Source organism: Patagioenas fasciata, chromosome 1 (genome assembly GCF_037038585.1).
Source record: "Patagioenas fasciata isolate bPatFas1 chromosome 1, bPatFas1.hap1, whole genome shotgun sequence".
Classification (NCBI taxonomy): domain Eukaryota; kingdom Metazoa; phylum Chordata; class Aves; order Columbiformes; family Columbidae; genus Patagioenas; species Patagioenas fasciata.
In genome coordinates, this window is record NC_092520.1 from 26,473,633 (window position 1) to 26,486,575 (window position 12,943).

The 12,943-nt window shown below is 37.6% G+C and overlaps 1 protein-coding gene across 14 annotated transcripts in view; it reads left to right on the forward strand.

The window, feature by feature from the left end:
• NBEA (neurobeachin) overlaps positions 1 to 12,943 on the forward strand; it is a 480,010-nt gene that overhangs the window by 50,375 nt on the left and 416,692 nt on the right. The window lies entirely within an intron of this gene.

The following is a 12,943-nucleotide window of genomic DNA, read 5'->3' on the forward strand; positions in this document are numbered from 1 at the left end:
AGCATTTTCATTCCAACCTTCTGGGCCTCTGACTGTTTCTGGAATTGCAGCAAGTTCTGCAGCAGTAACATCCTTTTTGCTACTTGGAATTCCCTTTGAGTATCGGTGTCAGATGTAGAGGAGAGATGATTGCTCCGGCTAATGTCCTGGGGATTACAGAAGACTGAACAGGCATGAAGTTAGTGGGAGGAGAGGAGAGCTGTGTGAGCAAGGCTGCAGAGAATTCTGGTCTGGTGAAGTCTGCAGTGCTCCGCTTTGTGTGAAAACCTTCTCTGTCGTGTATGACTTCGTTGTGGGAAAAGGTGCTACATTAATAGCAGGAAAACGTCTTCATGAATCTCTGTTTACGTAGTATTACATTAGTTTGCACCATTAATGGCTTTTTCTTATATAGAAATTATGTCTAGTTTCTCCAGATTACATGTAAACTAACAGTGTGGAAGAGCCAAATTCATTCGGAATAGGTGAACAGGCAGAAATTTTGAGGTCAGAATGCATACAGTAAACAAGGACGAAATATACAACTAAAGAGAAAAACGCTGTCAATTCACAGTTTGAATGACATATATAGGTAAGCTTTTAGCTGAGTAAGCTTCTCGGAAAGCTTGCATGTGCAAAAGACAGTCTAAGTATTTGGCATCTCACTTTTAAGAAAATAAAACTTTCACTATACATCTTTTTCAGTTTTTTCTCTTTCTTCTTTAAGATTAGAAACCTTTATTGGTTTTGGTCAGAGGGACTTCCTTGAAATTAATCTAGGGGAAAAGCTGAAATCATCCCAGTGTAAACAGTGGTGCGATAATTAATCTGTTAATTTATGCAAAAGAAGGGGTGCATTGGATGTCTCCAGGAGAATTTATGTAATAATCTATCTTTTTTTGTTCTGTAATAGCAGTGTCAGAGTCTGCTAGATACTCCCATTTATAGAGGAAAGGGGAAGTCCTGCCTGTGCTGAAGTGGCTTTTTTTTCACAGTGGTAGTAATTATTGTGGCTTTCACGTCTGTTTCTTATTAGAGAGAAAACATGGTATCAGTTTAGGTGTACATCAGGCATAATTTATGTTTAACACACGGTACCCTTGAAACAGAGGTAATTATTAGATATTACGTAGGCAGATTTTCATAAACTGCACCCTGAGCATCAGTACAGTGCTAGTATTGTTTTGAAATAGATCTCTTTTGTGTGCACTTTTGCGCATACACACACAGAGCAGATCAGCAAAGGTTTCTGTTAAATAAAGATTTACGAGTAAAAGGCATGACATTAAAAAGTGTGTAGTAGTGCCATCTGCTGACCTCTGTCATTACTAAGTTGTATGCGTGGGCACTGGAGAAGTCATTGCAGAGAGAAGTAGAACTCCAGTCAGTTGATCTAAACTGCAAAATAAGCCAAATCTGGTAAGAGAAGTTAATGCACTTTGATCTTAAACTAATGTAATGAAAACCCAAACCCAAACGAAACTAAAAGTAAATGTTGATCACAAGGAGATTTTTCTTGGCAATTTTTTGGTGCGCATATTGACAAATAATGAAATTTCACAGTAAATTAAGGTCAGTCTGATGCTCTCCTGTTGTTCAAAAATGTTTTTGGCTTTGTTCTTGCAGTCACTATTAATAGATCTTCATGTGACGATTACTCTCACTAACAGTTCTATACAAATGTATTTACTGCTTGGGTTGAGTTGAGGAATAAGCTGGAGAGAAAAATACCAACTTTTGAAGTATTTGAGTGCAACATCTGGAAGAGCAGTTATCTTGGAACTCAAGATGATCTCAGAAGATTGTTTCAGGGTCCTGAAAACTGACTAAATGGCTGAATAGAGAAGATTACAGCAGGCTTGTTGGTACTTGTTTGGAGGATGAGGCAATATTAGGTAAATGTTTGTATTGGCATTGTTTTTATTTACATATAGCAGTAAAAGGTTATAGTTGCAGTATTTCACATAATTAGAAGAGCTTTAGAGAGAGAAATATACTAGCCTGAGTTGATCTTGTTTCATATTGCACCATAGTAAAACAAAGGCACAAAACCAGTGGAGTGCTATGCTGCTCTGAAAATAGTGAGCAAAGTAATTGCCCACCTTCTTATTATTTATGACATACTTTGAAAAATTAATTGTTTAGAACACATGTACTCCAGCGAATGACAAGAATTTTCTCAGAATCATTTTGCTTAAGAAAACCAGAATCTGTAATATATTGGGAACTACTGCATTTGAGCAATATACTTTTTTTTTTCTTTTTTTAACTGGTTTTATGGCTATTCCTTTTATCGCAGCCATGAGAGTTTTCTGAAGCTTTATTTTTAGCTTACATACTTCAGACTTTTGGTCTTGTACTCAGATTCTGTGTGAACAAAGTACAGACAAATACAGTTGCTGTCGTTGCCTTCTATCTTCAAGAATTACAAGAAGGATTCAGGGATCTACAGTGATCTACCTTGATCCCTGGGAAGATAATGGGGTAGCTAATCCTAGAAATGATTTGCAGGCACATGAAGGGCAAAAAACTCATCAGAAGCAGTCAGCATGTCTTCACCAAGAGGAAGCCTCGCTTGACCAGTGTGATTCAATGATGAAATCACTCACTTGGTACATGAGAGGAGAACAGTGGATATTGTCTATAGCTGAACTTCAGAGAGGCTTTGCACACTGTCTCCTGCAAGATCCTTGTAGAAAAGCTGTTGATACACAGGCTGGATGAGCAGAAATTGAGGTAGCTTGAAACCTCTCTGAATGGCTGAGCCCAGAGGATGGCGATCGGTAGCATGAAGTCTAGCTGAAGGCCAGTGACCAGCAGGGTACCACAAGAGTCAATATTGGGTCCAGTCCTGTCAAGCATCATCATTAGTGATCTGAATGTTGGGGCAAAGCGTACCCTCAGCAAGTTTGCACATGACATAAAATTGGGAAGAGTGGCTGATACACCAGAAGATCATGCTGCCATTGATAGACTGAAGGAATGGGCTGACAGGAACCTCATGATGTTCAACAGGGGGAACTTCAAAATCCTGCACCTGAGGAAGAACAGCCCCACACACCAATATATGCTAGGGGGCCAATCAACTGGAAAACAGCTTTGCAGGAAAGAGCCTTAAGGTTCTGGTGGACAGCAAGCCAGCCATGTTTCCTGGCAGCAAAGAAAATGAATGGTATCCTGGACTGCATTAAACAAATCATTGTCAGCAGGTTGAGGGAGGTGATCCTTCCCCTGTATTCAGTGCTGGTGAGATCACACCATGAGTTCTGTGTCAAGAGAGAACTGGACGTACTGGAGAGAGTCCAGCAAAAGACCACTGAAGTCATGAAAGGACTGAAGTGTCTGTCCAATGAGGAGAGGCTGAGAGAGCTGGGACTCTTTAGCCTGGAGAAGAGAAGGCTGAGGAGGGTAAATACCTGACTGGAGGGTGTAAGGAGGATGGACCTCAAAGTCCTTTCTAGTAGTGCTAGATGGGCTAGTAATGCCCATCCTGGTTTCAGAGGCAGTGAAGTAGAGATCTCCAGTTGACTTTGCTTAAGAAACCCATTTTAAAACAACTTTTTGTGTGTGTGTCTAAATTCTGTTCAGGTTTTGTGTTCGTCTCTTCCAAATTGCTTTTATATTTATGGTGAATCGTGGATCTCCTTTTCTCTTATACGGCACGTAACTTTTTTTTTTTTTGTTTTCCCTTGTGATACGTATTTCCTGTAGTCAGGAGGGTAAAACTTGTCTCCCTCTACTTTGTTCTCCTATCTTGTTTGACAATGTAAGCTCATGTATTTTTTTTTCCTCTTCTAAATTATTATTTTCTTTTCTCTCCATCATAATTAAAAACATTTTCCTTAACTGTCTTTTTTGTTCTGTTTTCTTTTTTAACCAAAGTGCCAAGACACCATCGTAACTTTGTCTCTGATGTGTTAAAATACATTCTTCAATGTTTGACGTATTTTCCAAATGTGTTCCAGTTATTCTATCCATATTTCACACCATTTTATGTCCATTTAATGAGCTTAGTTTGACTTTTCTTTATGAAATTAAGCTCCTCAGTTTAATAACATGTCAGTCGATGAAGAACCTTCTTGCTTATTGACTGTCTGACTAGCTTGCCACCATTAATACAACTGGACTTTTATTCTTACTAGTCCCTTCTGGTTTTCAAAGTACTATGCTATTTCCTTCCCAGTCTTGTACGAGTAGTACTGGCTTCTTTTCAAATTACACTGCTGATTTCTAGCTTGCAGAACATCTCATAGGGCAACTGGTGATCTGTCCTTTGGCCAAAACTGTATTTTAAGATTTAAAAATAATTTTGTACTCTCATGCAATTTGAAGACAAATAAAGTAACAAAACCTCAGCATATGTTTGATTTACATGTTGGTTTTGTGATAAAGCCCTTAGTTTGCAGGTGAAGGCTTGTTATTATCATTACAGAAAATAATAAAGAAACATCCATACTTTTACTAGTACCTATCTGAAAGGGCAGTGTAATGGAAATTTTAATAAAGTGATTTATTTTTTGACTTTTTGTCCTATTTTTGACAGCAGTAAGCTCATACTCCTGCAGAGAAAGATGTGCTGGCTTGTGGCCCCAGTACATGTGTTGGGAAGTAGACTCAAAAGACTCACACTCTTCAGTATTTTGAGTAGTTAGTTAAGGGACTTCTCTTTATAGTGCTTTCAGTAATGATAATTGTTTGATATTTGTTTTGTAATTTGTGGCCAGCTTTGGCCTGTTGCTTGGGTATCACTGCTTCTCATTTTCGGGTTTGCCTTTCTTTCCACTTCATTTTCAGATGTAATTCCTTGTAGTTGCTAAGGGAATCAGGGACTGTAGCTCTTGCTATTTTACTGTCTTACAATGAGTGCAAGTGCTTGCAACACAGTAGGTTTTCCAAGTTATTTACTTTTAGTCTCCAGTGAATTTCTGGTTGTTATAACTTAATTTACTTGTCTTATAAAATCCATAAACTACAACTTTACAATTTCTGCAAATTACTTAATTTTATTACTCATTTTAAATATATTTGTTTCTACAACATAGTCTTACAGATTATGAATGTATTTGATTTATATAAAAATGTAGCATAAGTTAATATTTTATTTTTCATGTCTTTTTTTAACATATGGCAGTTGATTTTTTTTTTTTTTTTTTTTTTTAAATATCAACTCAGATCAGACATCTTAAGGGAATTGCATCAGAATGCTAGGGGATTTCACACTCACCTTAAACGATGGTGTAAACCTCATTGCTTCCAAATCTTTCAAATCTTGATTTTTCTTTTTATTTGTACCATGAGGGATAGCTGAATATTACTAAACTTTTACTTGTATTGCCAAAGTATTGTTTTGTTTTTCTTCTGTCTTACACAGTTTCCATGTACTTGTCACTAAATCTAGCCGAAGAGCTTGAAGCCTAAATTGCTTTGCCACTCTCTGATATTGCAGAAATATGAGAATGGGGCAGCTCACGCATGATAAAACACGAAAACTAAATGTGTTCCGACCGATGCCTGGACTGCTCACCACTACCATGCTTTGTTTGGATAGTCTTGCTTGCTCACTGAGTTGCCTGTAAAGTTTGCTGGTGAAGTACAGAATTTAGTTAAATTTTTCCAATTACTCTTAATTTTTTGTGATATTAAAAATACAATATAATCTCCATATGTTTTTCTCAAAGCTCGTGTATTTGACAAGTCAGATGTTTATCAGCTGCTGTGTAAACTTGTCAAAAGACTCAGACTAATCAGTCCTGACTGGTGAAAGCTGACACTCCTAGTCCATGGTTTGTGCAGAATAGCAATAATTTTATTGATACGGGGGCTTCTTAAGGTGCTTCTATAAGAATAGATCATCAAAAACTTTTCATGTTCATGGTTGCCAGATGGATAGTTTTCATAGAAGAAAAGGACAAAATCTCCAGTATCTTATGAAGAAGTGTGTTCTTCCTTGAAGGAGTTTTCTTCTCGCTCTTCAAATAATTTATTTGAATGAATGCCCGGTTCCTCTTTTGGAATTGTCCTTGCTGACAGCATAGGAATCTTGACAATATGATTTCTTCTTTTTCAATATTGAAAATGTGCTGAACTTAAACGAAATACAGTCGACTCCAAAATCTGTTTAATGCAGACATCTAGTAAATAATCTTTCTAATACAAAGCTACAAAGTAATGTATTTTCATTGCAGAATCAAATTGATTGATGGTTTGATGTTAAAAATTCTTTCATCCTTGAAGTATTTCTCTTTCAAAATATTTTAAAGATATTATTGCAAAGGAAATATTTGTATTTTCAGTAATGCATGAGAGTTTCTGTGTAAATAATTTTGTTACCTATGCAAATCTGTCGGTTTTGCATAATATTTTTCATTCTTTCAGCATTGTGTGTGCACAGAGATGGGAGTCAAAAGGAAGCCAGCTGGGCATGGGCAAAAGGCACCATTGTGTATCTCTGGTTGCAATACAGCAAGGTTGTTTGGAACAGGAACAGAGCAGTGAGCCACAAAGGCCTGTGGGATACCAGAGGCTCTTTTGTTAATGCTTAATAAGTGTAATGTAAGGGCAGCTGACAGTGGAAGCAGGTGGAAATGCTGGAAGTAATTACAAACACAGATTTGAGAATTGCTATGGTAAAAGGTGGGGAATAAATTGAGAACATGAATATTATATTTTATGTTTTACCGTAAGAATTTTTAAGTCTGTCATGGTGAAAATAGCCAAAAACTAAACCAGCGAATCTTTATGCCTTTCAACTAAAGTAATTTAGTATCTAGAATCTGTACATGCAATTTTGGGTTGTGCGTTGCAATTGTATATGGAATGCATACAACCTGACTATAGTGTAATTTATAAACTCCTAGCAAATACTCCACTTCAAAAATAAGATGTTCATTATTTTAACGGCACAGACTTTTATCTCTGAAAACTAAATCATTAATTCCTTAAGTAAACCCAAGAAACCAGGCTCAATAGTTAAGTCACTTTGCCAACAGTTTCCTCCACCAGCAACCTAAACTGTCTTTCAATGCACAAATCATATACTTTGATATGACATTTCTCTAAATAAAATAGAATGGTGATGTAATGGTAACTGAAAATAGAGTTTTAGGCAGAATTATGGCATTCTCCATAGTGAGATAATGAAGACAAAAAGTAACCATTTCTCTGAGGTCTGGTTCTCTGGACATGTCTCTACAGTAGATTGCCAGAGTACTTTTTTCTGCTTTTTTTCCTTATTTTTTATATTAGCTTCAGATAGTGTTATCAGTTTGAACCATCATTTGATTTCCTTTCTCCTTGAAGTGTTATATCTCTAATGCAGAAAAGTATTTGAAATGAGGTGAACCAGCTTTCATAGAGGGATTGCCTCCTGTCATTGTCCCATTAATCAACAAGACAATGTGTTACTGCATACAGATTTACAGTTAGTATGAGAACAGGTTATGAACTGCTGAGAATTGAAAAAAGGTATTATCTCCATTACTAACGCAGTTTTCCTTATAGTTACAAAGCCAAATGCCTTAGGTGTCCTTGCATGTTGCACATTCTGATCTAGTGTTTTATTTTCTTACAGAAGCCTGGGTAAATTTAGAGCTCTGCTTGTCTAATACGGTACTATAGGCAAAACAGCCTTGACTTGCGGCATTTTTACTTACTTTGTTGCTGCTTAACACAATCTTTAATAGCTTAGTTGGGTATTGAGGATAAATAAATACTAAAAAAAGTTACTTAAACACTTTTTCCCACCTGCCGCAGGCTGGAGGCAGGCTGAGCGCCCATCCTCGCCACCCCCAGCTTCTCCTGGGCTTCATCCCAGCTCCTCCAACAGGCTGTGGGCAGCACCATCAGGGTCGCTTTCATTATGGTTTCCACCCAATGCTTCTTAGTGATCTCTTCTGCACTTTGCTCGCTCATCTTCTCTGCACCTCTTTGCTTGTTAGTAGCTTTTCCCAGTAACACAGCGCTTCTTCAGTTCTCCCTCTGCTATGCTTTTCCCCAGTGGCCGTCCCTCGGGGTGTCACAGCCCCGGCATGGGGCACCTACTGTCCTTTGGGGCTGCAGACACCTGTTGTGGTGAGCTGTACCTCACCCCTCAGAGCCTGTCAGTGTCACCTGCCCCTGTGGCTTACAGACGCCCGAGCAGGGATCACCATGCTGTGCTGGGGGACTGCTGTTTTGGGGTGCAGTGGGTTACTCACAGTGGTATTGGAACAGGCTGGAAATGGCATGAGCAGCCCAGGGCAGTTCACAGCTGCTCCCACACAAGGTCTCCTGTAGCCTCCTGATACTGAAACCCTCCCAACTGTGCCCCGTACATACAGGGTTTGTCTGTAAGATTTCTGTGTCTATTTAGGAAGCTAAGGGTGAGATGAGAGGAGGAGGTGTAGGAATAAACAGAGAACCCTGAGGCTTGTACTTGTACAAACACTAAATGTGGATTCATGGAAGTTTCAAAGCGTCTCTCCAGCAACTCACCAGGTAAACATGTTGCTTTGACTTGGATGGTCCATCAGAAGTTGGAGAATTTTGTAAAAATACAAAACAAAATACCTGAAAAATAAATAAATAAAAAAACCCCAAAAAACGAAAACAAAACAAACAAATAAAAAAAGTGTGCTGAAACATTGGCCTAAAGGGCCCAGTTTGAATTAAGTTTTCTTCAGAGCTTTGAAAAATTATCTCCAGTGTTTTGAAAAAGAGGCAAAACCAGTACATCTGAACCATTGTTCAGATAAGAGCCTGAGGAATTACCTATGTATAGGGAATAGCAAGTAAATTTATGAACAATGAATAGCTAATGAAGGAGTGAGCATTTAGAAAACAATATACAGGTCAAACTGAGCATTAACTTATAGGACAATTCGCATAAACCCCCCCTATTTCTTACCTGTATCTTTGTGCATATTTTTATGCATTTCTGTTACATAAATTATATGTGCTCAGTAATTACAGTAATTTCAGTGATTCTTTTTCTGGTACACCTTCAGAAAAATTCTTCCCAGTTCAGTAAGTGAATACAAAAAGAACTCTATTTTAGTATTTGTTAAGAACATAATAGAATTTAAAGTTAAAACACTAAAGTTGGTTTTATAAACAAATCTTGAATACTGTTATTTGGTTGTGTTCGTAGAACAAAAAGAACTTGCATAAGTAATGAAAAATGGGAGGATAATATGAAGAAGAAAGAACAGTAAATTAAGAAGTAAGAAAATAAGGACTTTTTTTGGTATCTTTTTTAAGATTACATGGAAGAAAAATACTTGAGTCATGTAACAATTTGGCAAAATTAAATGGCATTAAGCTTTTGTATTTGCTGGGCTAAGATGAATGGGGAGCTCTGAGATGCAACTGTTTTTCATAAGAACAAAACTAAGAAATGTGATCGAGAGGGTTTTGTCTTGTTTATTTTTTTGGAAGATAATGTGAGTGCTGCTTAGGAGAACAAGTTTTTCCATATATGTTTGTTTGTTTTATTTGCTGTTGAAGGAATTATAAAATTCTAAAAATAAACTGCTGTTAAGTTTCTCCGTTTCTCCCAACTTCTCTTTTTTTTTTTTTTTTTCATTCTCTGGTATGCTGAGAGTTCCTCCATTGTTATTTTTCTTCCCTGCCTACTAGCCTTCAAAAGTAATTTGTTTTATGTCTGTGAGAGAACATCTTGCGGGAAAGGACATAAAGCTCAGTCAAATGAACTTATCAAAAAAGATGAGGGGTGACTTGATTTGAAGCGTGTAGGGACTCCCTTGTGATAAGAGTTTCTTTTATGAAAGTCTTGTTCATCTAGTGACGAGAAACATGGTAAGAACAAGTGACCATAAGCTGCAGCTAGGCAGATTGAAAATGAGATGTACATTTTAAATAGATGGAAAACCCACTGTATTAATTTACCCAGGAGTAGTAGTAAAGTATCCATTTCTTCTTACTACACAGTTTAAAATCAAGATTTTAGATGCCTTTGTATGGTCTTCTGTAAATCTAAGCACAGATGAACTCATGATTCTTTTGGAAGGACTTTATAATTTTATTTAATTTGAATACAAGAGCAAAAATGCATTCTGACAACTGCTGCATTTTAAGATACTTCCCAGATGAAAACAAATTAGAACTTTTCAAAGAAGTAAAGCAAAATATTTTTCCCATTGCTCTTTTGGCAGTACAGTATTAAAGGTATTCAGTCCAGAACAGATACTTGGTGAAATAACTGTATTTAATTTCAGCATCGGTTCCTTAACCTGAAACCGCATTTGCATAGGGATTTTTCTGAGTGTTATCAGTGTAACCATCATGTAAGTGAAGGTCTGAATATGGTTGTAATCAGGATCTCACACTGAAATAAAGCTTACGTTCCACTAATTATTTTTGTTAGGTTTGTGTCTCTTATGATGTAAACTTTTGCTCACTGTTCCTATTTATGTTCTTATTGTCTTTGTGGTGCAGTAGTAGAACTTGAGGCCTTATATTTTCTTTGATTTGAGATATTTATGAACCACACTGTGACAAAGTATTTTTTCTTGTGATCCTCCCATGTGATAAAACCATGTCTATGGTGAGCAATTTGTATGATAAATGCCATAATGCCCTTTCTGTATGCAGGAACCAGAGGAATCTATTTTACAAGAGACAGTCTTTTTAATCATCTGTCCTTTTAGTCTTACTTGAGAAAAGGGGCATAAATCAAAGTAAAGGGGTAAAAGAACATTATCTTCATCTTGCATAGTGGAAGACAAAAAAGAATAAAAGACATTCTTATGGATGCTCTTGATGTGAAGGGGCATCAGTTAAATTTTAATAAGGTTTTTGCAGTAAGAAAGCATTACTGTATTTTTTTTACAAACATTACATTAAAAATACATAAATATTAAGACTTTCTACTGATTCCATAAAACTAGCTTATGGTTTAATATTTTAATCACCACATTTTTGATCAAATAGTCTAAATTAAATGTAAAATCAGATATATGTTTTTATTTGAGTGTTTCTTCCACGTGATGGTTGGCACAGCAAATAACCCTGAACCTCAAGAGCTGATGAACCATAACTGGACTTCTTAATTGCACCGAGTTTGCTGAGCCTCATCATGATTAATTTTTTACTGTGGTGATGGTGTTGGTTGAATCTCTACACCAGTCTCTGAAGCTTGCAGAAAAGTACAGAAAATAACCTAGTTTCTCTTCTCTGCCTCATAATAAAAACACAAAGTAAAGGCTTTTTATAAGCGTATTTGGTAATGGAAATTTTAGCTGCCTTTTGAATTGAACAATTATGTCTTTGTTTCCATGGAGCTAGCTCAGAAATAGTGTGGTGGTATTAAGAACATAATGTTAGGGCAACTTTGGGGAACTTTCCACTTGATCTGGTCAACGCAATTTCAGTTAAATAATTTGTCAGAAAATATTAGCTGATCAGAAGTAAAATTTAGAAGAGTATTTGTTTTGTTGAAGCTTTATTTAGCGAATGTTCCTCCTGCTCCTTATTCTCTCTCCAATCCTTCTCATTCATGATAGGAACTTTTTTATGAGTGTAAATGCTACAATGGTAATTTCACCCACTGTCTCTCACCTGCAGGAGGTATGTGCTGACATCCCAACTGCTTCAGTTTGTGGGGTTACGTTTCTCTGTTTATTAAGAACCACATGTGCACTCTTTGGAAAGTTCAGGCTTTCTCTTGTCGTGGAATTGGATTTTGTGTATATGGGTGCTTGTGTGTGTTTATTTATTTAAAGTTTGGAGTTATGGGGCTGTTTGTTTTGTACCTCTCGATATGACTGTTTATGATGTCTCAAAGTATAAAATCATAGAATCATTTCAATTGGAAAAGACCTGTAAAATCAAGTCCAGGCATAAACCTGACACTGCCAAGTCCACTTCTAAGCCATGTCCATAAGCACCGTGTCAACACAGCTTTTAAACACCCCCAGGGATATTGACTCAAACACTTCCCTGGGCAGCCTGTTCCAATGCCTGACAACCCTTTCTGGGAAGAAATTTTTCCTAATATCAAGTCTAAACCTCCCACGGCACAACTCGAGGCCATTTCCCTTTGTCCTATCACTTGCTACTTGGGAGAAGAGGCCAACACCTTCCATGCTACAACTTTCTTCCAGTTAGTTGTAGACAGCGATAAGGTCTCCCCCCAGCCTCCTTTTCTCCAGGCTAAACAGCCCCAGTTCCCTCAGCCACTGCTCATAAGGTTTGTGCTCCAGCTCCTTCCCCAGCTTCATTGCCCTTCTCTGAACTCTCTCCAGCACCTCAATGCCTTTCTTGTAGTGAGGGACCCAAAACTGAACACAGGATCCAAGGTGCAGCCTGACCAGCACTGAGTAGAGTGGGATGATCACTTCTCTAGTCCTGCTGGCCACACTATTGCTGATACAAGCCAGGATGCTGTTGGCCTTTTTGGCCACCTGGGCACACTGCTGGCTCATGTTCAGCCAACTGTCGACCAACACCCCAAGATCCTTTTCTGCCAGGCAGCTTTCCAGCCATTCCTCCCAAACAGCATGCTTATTTCCTAAACTGATTTTAAAAAAAAAAAAAAAAAAGTTACTCCCCCCTAAAAATACTTAAAGAAAGCTTAGCACTTCATATCACCAAGTCTTTCAGTTTTCGGGATGGTAGAACCTGAAGCTGAAATCCCAAATCTGATTATTTTAGGACAGGGTTTTTAATAGTTGTTTTTCAACATAGAGAGATCAGTGGAAGGTACCTTGTTGATACTGGAAGTGTGAGGTGTTTTCAGCTGTGGAAGTCAGTTCAAAGGTTTGAAATGTCAGTTGATTTGTATTGATGGATGACCAGGAAGGTATGTACTACTCTCATGGGACCTCTTGTTTCCTAGGGAATAATTTTCTTACTTTCTGCTGTCTTCGCCCCCCTAAAACTCTTTCCCAAGCCCAGCCCCAGGGTTGCTGTATGTCATCTTCAATGGAAAGACCTTAACACAGGTGTTACTCCCTATTACCAGATT